This window comes from Suricata suricatta, chromosome 5 (genome assembly GCF_006229205.1).
Source record: "Suricata suricatta isolate VVHF042 chromosome 5, meerkat_22Aug2017_6uvM2_HiC, whole genome shotgun sequence".
Lineage (NCBI taxonomy): Eukaryota > Metazoa > Chordata > Mammalia > Carnivora > Herpestidae > Suricata > Suricata suricatta.
In genome coordinates this window covers 155,397,846-155,406,453 of record NC_043704.1, presented here as the reverse complement: position 1 = coordinate 155,406,453, position 8,608 = coordinate 155,397,846, and positions in this window count along the sequence as shown.

The window sequence follows — 8,608 nt, the reverse complement described above, 5'->3', positions numbered from 1 at the left end:
TCTAACAGGAAAACAGGGGAAACCTAATGGAGGACCAGGGGGAGGGGAATAGGGAAACAGAGTTGGGGACAGAGAGGGATGCAAAGCTTAAGAGACTAGTGAATGCTGAAAATGAACTGAAGGTTGAAGGGAAAGGGGGAGGGGGGAAAAGAGGTGGTGGTAATGGAGGAGGACACTTGTGCGGAAGAGCACTGGGTGTTGTATGGATATCAATTTGTCAATAAAGTATTATGGAAAAAAAGAATTATAAAAAAAAATAAATAAATAAAAATAAGCTAAAAAATAAACATATCCACTCAACATCAAAAAATATTGAGTTTTCTGAATTTCTTACACACTTTGCATATTAGCCCCAATCTGATAAACGGTTTGTATATAGTTTGTCCCATTCCATAGGTCGCATTTTCATGTTGATTATCTATTTTCCTGTTTAGAAACTTTTTGACCTGATGTAGTTCCACCTAATTTTTGCTTTTGTTGCTTTTACACTTGGTGTCACATCCAAAAAATCATTGCCAAGTCCATTATCAAGAAGGTTCTTCCGTATAATTTTTCCCAGGAATGTTATGTTATCAGATCTCACATTTAAGTATTTAATTCATTTTGAGTAATATTTTGTGAGTAATGTAATAACAAGTCCAATTTCTTTTTTTTGCATGTGACTGTCCTGTTGCCACAACACCATAAGTGAAAACACTATATTTTCTCATTCCGTGTTCTTGGCTCCCTTGTCAACTAGTATATGACTTTATATATGAAGCTTTATTTCTGGACTCTCTATTCTTTTTTTTTTTCCTTTGGAGGTTTAATTTTTGACTTTTTAGAATCAATCTCTGTGTTAGCACTCAGTAACTTAGTGAAGAATACTGGGTATTGTAAATTCTCTTTTCTTGCAATTTTTACTCTACCCTTTTTGGCCTCCAATTACATTAAGTGCTTTATGTTGATAATCCATGGGTTTTTTTGTTTTTTTTCCATAATATTTTATTGTCAAATTGTTTTCCATACAACACCCAGTGCTCTTCCTCATAAGTGCCCTCCACCATCACCACCACCTCTTTTCCCCCTTCCCCCTTCCCCTTCAACTCTCAGTCCACCCTCAGCATTCAATAGTCTTTCAAGTTTTACATCCTTCTCTCTCTCCAACTCTCTCTCCCTCCCCTGCTCCCCCGTGTTCTCCATTAGGTCTCTCTTGTTTTCCTGTTAGACCTATGAGTGGAAACATATGGTATCTGTCCTTCTCTGCCTGGCTTACTTCGCTCAGCATGACATCCTCAAGGTCCATCCACTTTCCTACAAATGGCCATATGTCATTCCCTCTCATTGCCATGTAGTACTCCATTGTGTATATATACCACATCTTCTTGATCCATTCGTCAGGTGATGGACATTTAGGCTCCTTCCATGTTTTGGCTATTGTTGACATTGCTGCTATGAACATTGGGGTACATGTGCTCCTATGCATCAGCATTTCTGTGTCTCTTGGGTAAATCCCCAGCAATGCTATTGCTGGGTCAAAAGGGAGTTCTATGGATAGTTTTTTGAGGAACCTCCACACTGTTTTCCAGAGCGGCTGCTCCAGTTTACATTGCCAGCAACAGTGTAGGAGGGTGCCTGTCTCTCCACACCCTCGCCAACATCTATAGTTTCTTGATTTGTTCATTTTAGCCACTCTGACTGGCGTGAGGTGGTATCTCAGTGTGGTTTTGATTTGTCTTTGCCTGATGATGAGTGACTTAATTTTTTTTTCTTTCTTTCCCCCACTGCAATCAGGATCCTGGCTGGGGGTGGGGACTACACAATTGAGTCTGTGAAGGTGAGCACTTCTACTCCTGCTGCTCATGTTGCCTCAGGCAGGGGAAGCTGAAATCCCTGCCTGAGCCAAGACAAACTGATTCCTCCCCGTAAGAAGCAAGCCACCAAAACAAATACATTTCATCTGTGAAAGCACAAACGTGCACAAACTGAAATTTTGAACCTAGGCGGACCTGGACTCTCTATTCTGTTCCTTTGTTCTATGCATCTATTTTTAAGCCAGTGCCACACTGTTTTTAAAATTTTTAATGTTTATTTATTTTTTTGAGAAAGAGAGACCTGCAAGCAGGAGAGAGGCAGAGAGAAAAACACAGAATCTGAAGCAGACTCCAGGCTTTGAGTGGTGAGCACAGAGCCCAACACACGGCTTAAACCCACAAACTGTGAGATCATGGCCTGAGCCAAAGTCAGATGCTTAACCAACTGAACCACTCAGCATCACAGTGTCATACTTCTTTAATTACTATAGCCTTAGTATAGTGTGAAATAAGGAAGTGCAATGCCTCTACCTTTGTTGCTTTGGCTATGTGGGGTCTTCTGTGCTCCTATACAATGGTGAGGATTGTTTGTTCTATTTCTATGGAAAAGCCATTGGAAGTTTGGTAAGGATTACATTGAATCTGTAGACTCTTTTGGTAATATGGACATTTTAACAATATTAATTCTTCCAGTCTATGATCAGGAAATATTTTCCCACTTATTTGTGTCTTCAATTTCTTTCATCAGTGTCTTATAGTGTTCATGAGAGAAGAAGCCATCAAAATCCTAGAGGAGTACAGAAGCAACAACCTCTTTGACCTTGGCCACAGCAACTTCTTACTAGACATGTCTCTGAAAACACAGGAAACTAAAGCAATAATGAACTATGGGACTTTGTCAAGATAAAAAGCCTCTGCACCCTGAAGGAAACAACCAACAAAACTAAAAGGTCACCAACAAAATGGGAGAAGATATTTGCAAATGATTTATCAAATAAAGAGTTAGTATCCAAAATCTATAATGAAATTATCAAATTCAACACTCAAAAAAACAAATAACCCAGTGAAGAAATGGGGAGAAGTCATGAATAGACACTTTTCCAAAGAAGACATATATATGGCTAACAGACACATGAAAAACTGCTCAACATCACTCATCATCAGGAAATACAAATCAAAACCATAATGGGATACCACCTCATGCCTGTCAGAATGGCTAAAATTCAAACAGAAGAATCAACAGGTGTTGTCAAGAATGCAGAGAAAGGGGAACCCTTTTGCACAGTTGGTGGAATACTGGTGCCGTCACTTTGGAAAAATTATGGAATTTCCTCAGAAAGTTAACCCTATGGCCCAGGAATTGCACTACTAGGCATTTATCCAAAGGATACAGGAGTGCTGATTTGAAGGGGCATATGATCCCCAATGTTTATAGCAGCACTATCAACAATAGTCAAATTATGTAAAGATCCCAAATGCCAATCGACTGATGAATGGATTAAGCAGTGGTATATGTATACAATGGAATGCTACTCAGTGATGAAAAAGAATGAAAATTTGCCATTTGCAATGACATGAATGGAACTACAGTGTATTATGCTAAGCGAAAATAAGTCAGTTAGAGAAAGACAAATACTGTATGATTTCATTCATATGTGTAAGTTAAGAAACAATGGATGAACAGTGGGGAAAGGAAGGAAAAATGAGATAAAAACAGAAAGGGAAGCAAACTATAGGAGACTTAAATACAGAGAACAAGCTGAAGGTTCGGTGGTGGGGGGGGTAAGTAAGGGATTGGCAATAAGGAAGGTACTAGTGATGAGTAATGGGGGTTGTATATAGTTGATAAAACACTAAATTCTACTCCTGAACCTATTACTACACTGTATGTTAACTAACTTGAATTTAAATAAATACATTATTTAAACATCCCATAGTGTTCAGTGTGTAGATCCTTCACTGTCTTGTTTAAAAGTATTCCTTGAAGGTTTGGCCTTTGGATGGAAATATAAATGAGTTGCAGTCTTAACTTATTTTCAGATCATTTTTGATATGATATAGAAATGCAACTGATTTAGTATGTTCATTTTGTATTTTGCAACTTTACTGAATTTGCTCATTAGTCATCAGTTCTAATAGTTATTAATGGTTTCTCTTGTTTCCTGTATACAAGATCATGACATCAGGAAAAAAAATGACAGTTTCACGTTTACTATGATTTGGATATGTTTTATTTCTTTTTTTTGCCAAACTGCTTAGACACTAATGGCGAGGAGTTCCATTATATTGAATAATATGACAATAGTAGGCATCCTTGTATTATTCCTAATCTTAGATGAGACACTTGTCAACATTTTACCATTGAGTAAGACGTTAGGTGTGGACTTGTCATATATATGCCTTGATTATGTTAGGGGATGTTTCTTCTATATCTAGTTTATGGAGTTTATCATGAACAGATGTTGCATTTTGTCAAATACCTTTTCTGCATCTATTGAAATGATCATGAGTTTCATCTTCCTTTTGCTAATGTGGTGTGCAATGTTGATTTATTTGTGGATGTTGAACCCTCTTGCATCTCTCTGGCAAATTCCATTATATTGTGGTGTATGATCCTTTTAGCATATTGTTGAATTCGGTTTACTAATATTTTTTGAGCATTTGTGCATCTATGTTTATCAGGGATAGTGGCCTATCAATTTCTTTTCTTGTTTGAATCCTCTATGGTTTTGGTATCAAGATAATGCTGACTTCATAAAATTAGATGAAATTATCCTCTCCTCTTCTATTATTTGGAAGAATTCAAGAAAGATTGGTATTAATTCTTATTGACATTTCTCTTAAGGCCAGTTTGGTAGTGATGAACTCCTTCAGCTTTTGCTTGTCTGCAATATTCTGATCTTTCTTCCAATTCTAAAGAACAACTTTGCTGGGTAAAGTGTTCCTGGTTGACAGATTTTTGCTTTTAGCAATTTGTATATATGATGTCATTCCCTTCAGGCATGCAAAGTCCTTGGTGGAAAATCTGCTATTATGGAGGTTTCCTTGTATATACAAGTTTCTTTTACCAATAGGGTGCCTAGGGCGTTCATCCAGTTAAACATCTCACTCTTGGTTTCAGGTTAGGTCATGATGTCACAGTTCTGGGATCCAGTCCCACATCAAGCTCAGTTGAGATTCTCTCTTGCCCCCTCTCTCTCTGCCCCTGCTCCACTCACATCTACATAAATATCAAATCATTTTTGAACACCCATGATATCGATCTGAGGCCTGAGAGAGCAAAATTGCAAAACTAGAGGTAGAAAAAAAGTCCACATCATTTAAGATAAGGGCTGCAAAGAGTTGATCTGGGAGAGGAAAGAACTGCAGGTGCTACTATGAAGTGGAGGGAAACAGAATCATGAAGAGAGAGAGAGAGAGAGAGAGAGAGAGAGAGAGAGAGAGAGACAGAGAGAGAGAGAGAGAGACAGACAGAGAGAGAGAGAGAGAGAGAGAGAGAGAGAGAGATCATGCACAGGGGATTGCACAAGAAAAATTCTTCCCCAAAATTACTGACTTGGAAAAGGAAAGGGACTAACTACCACAATTTCTTATAAGGAGGAAAGTCTGAAGTTTCACAAGTCTGCCATTGCTAGGGTCATATAAGTGGGCTTAGCGGTGTTCCTGTGGGGAAGGAGTGCAGAGGTCTAGGAGCAGACTGTGTGGTCTGAAGATCCCTTGGGTTGCATTGAGAGATAGTTCCCTTTCTTGGATTGCATTTTGGAGAGGCAGCATGGCCTCTTCAGAGACAAAAGAACTGGAGGTGTGAATAGCCACGCTGTTCTCTTGCACTGGAACAAAGACACCAACTGAGAGCAGCAAATGTTGGTGCCAGCATTGTGACACACTTTACCATAAACTCCACCCACGTCACAGCCATGCTACTGCTTGTTTGGGAAAACCAGCAAATAACAAAAGCACAGTGAGAACCTCCCTATGGATCAGCATGGGTCTGCCTCATGTGGAGATGGGAAACTCTGGGTTGGTCCCCAATATTTGGAGTTTGGGGTTTTGAAACCCAGCCATACACCCGATATAAACCACAGGAGTACAGTGCCACCTAGAATGTGGAAAATTCTGATGCATTCATGGTGAAGTCAGGGACTTGGCAGAAGCTGGGAATGTAAAAGAGAGGATTGTTTGCTCTTCTGCGAGGGTTTTCTGAACAGTGGTGGGAACGTACTCCCCATTGAGGACACCCCCCAGTCCATCAGTACTAACAACTTCAGTGAGCAAATAGCTCTGGACAGTGGAGGCCTGACCTGCTTACACCAAGCCCCACTCTCTGCAACTTAGAGATGCATCTCCACTAGGGCAAGTCCCTCTAAGAATCAGAGCAGCAGAGCCCTTCCAAGGTAGACCAGCACAAACCCCCTGCATGCACCAAGTTGACTGATCATACGGTGCTGCAAAGCTTAAACTGTCACAGAAACAGGATCTATTTTCCTTTTTTTTTCTTTTGTCTTCTTAATATAGGCATTCTCTCAGGATCAGGAATGAAACAGGCTTTACCAACAACCACACAACACAAAAGTGGTCCAGACAAAATGACAAGATGGAGAAATTCACCCCAAAAGAATAAAGAGGAAGAAGTTGCAGTCAGGGATTTGATCAGTATAAAAGTAAGATATAAGTAAGATGTCTGAGCCAGAATTTAAAACAATAATCTTAAGGACACTAGCAGGGTTGAAAAAATATAGAAGATATCAGAGAATCCCTTACTACAGAGACAAAAGAACTAAAATCTAGTCAGGTTGAAATTAAAAATGCTATAACCAAGATGAAAACCTAAATGGAAGCAGTAAAAACAAAGATGAAGGAACAAAAGAGCAAATTAGCAATATAGAAGATACAATTATGCTAAAACAATGAAACTGAAAAGAACAGGTAAAGAAGGGAATTGGATTGTGAATGCAGACTTAGAGAACTCCTCAATCCCTTAAAGCATAGTAACATTCATATCATTGGAGCCTGAGAAAAAGAACAGAAAGAAAAGGAAGCAGAAGGTTTATTTCAGTAAATTATACCTGAAAACTTCCCAAGTCTGGGGAAGGACACAGACATCAAAATGCAAGAAGTACAGAATTCCCATTAAATTCAACAAAATCCAACCACCAACAACACACATCATCGTCAAATTCACAAAATACCCAGACAAGGAAAGAATCCTTAAAGGAGCAACTGAGGAGGGAAAGAACCCTTATCATTGAAGGGAAGAGAGACCAGATTTCCAGCAAATCTGTCCAGCGAAATTTGGCGAGCCAGAAAGAAGTTTCAGGTTATATTCAGCATGCTTAAGGTGTGTGTGTGGGGGGAGAGGGAATATGCAGCCAAGAATTCTTTATCCAGCAAGGCTGTCTGTCATTCAGAATAAAAGGAGAGATAAAGAGCTTCCCAAACAAACAAAACATAAAGAAAGGAGTTTGACCACTAAACCAGTCCTGCAAGAAGTATGAAAAGGGACTCTTTGACTGGGGAAGAAAAGACCACAAGCAAAAAAGACAAGAAAGAACAAGAGAACATTACCAGAAACACCAACATTACATATAACACAATGGCACCAAATTCAGATCTATCAATAACTACCTCGAATCCAAATGCTCTAAATACTCCACGCAAAAGACATAGGGTATCAGAACAGCTTAAAAAAAGACCCATCTACATGATGCATACAAGAGACTCTAGATCTAAAGACGCCTCCAGACTGAACGTGAGGGTATGGAGAACCATCTACCATATGAATGGATGCCAAGAGAAAACCAGATTCACAATATTTGTATCAGACAAACTCAATTTTAAACATAGACTGTAACAAGAGATGAAGAAGGACATTATATCATAATGAAGGGATCTATTCATCAAGAAGGTCTAACAATTGTAAATATTTACACTCCGAACTTGGAACACCAAAATATAGAAATCAATTAATAATAAATGTAAAGGAACTTTTGATAATAATATCATAATAGTAGAGGACTTTAACATCGACCTACAGCAATGGACAGATCATCTAAGCTGAAAATCAATAAGGAAACATGGCTTCGAATGACACACTGGACTGGATATACTTAACAAATATATCCAGAACATTCCATCCTAAGGCAGCAGAATATACATTCTTGCTGCATTCACATGGAATATTCCAGAATAGATCGCATACTGGGTCACAAGTCAACCCTCTACAGGTACAAAAAGATGCCATGCATATTTTCAGATCACAATGCTATGACACTTGAAGTCAAGCCCAAGAAAAATATTTGGAAAGACAACAAATATATGAAGGTTAAATAACATCCTACTAAAGAATGAATGGGTTAACCAGGAAATTAAAGAAGAAATAAATAATAGAAACAAATGAAATTAAACACGACAGTCTAAAACCTTTGGGATGCAGCAAAGGCACTCCTAAGAGGGAAGTAATACAGGCCTACCTCAAGAGGCAAGAAACATCTCAAATACACAACATAACCTTACACATAAAGAAGCTAGAAAAGGAACAAGAAATAAAACCTAAAACTAGGAGAAGAAGGGAAATAAAAGACATTAGAGCAGAGGGGCACCTGAATGGCTCAGTAGCTTGATCATCTGCCTTCAGCTCAGGTCATGATCTCACATTTTGTGAGTTCAAGCCCCACATCAGTCTAGCTGTTGTCAGCATGGAGGCTGCTTTGGATCATCTGTCCCTTTTTCTCCCTGCCCCTTCCCTGATGGTACTATCTCTTGAAAAATAAAATATACATTTTTAAAAAACACATTAGAACAATGATATATAAACA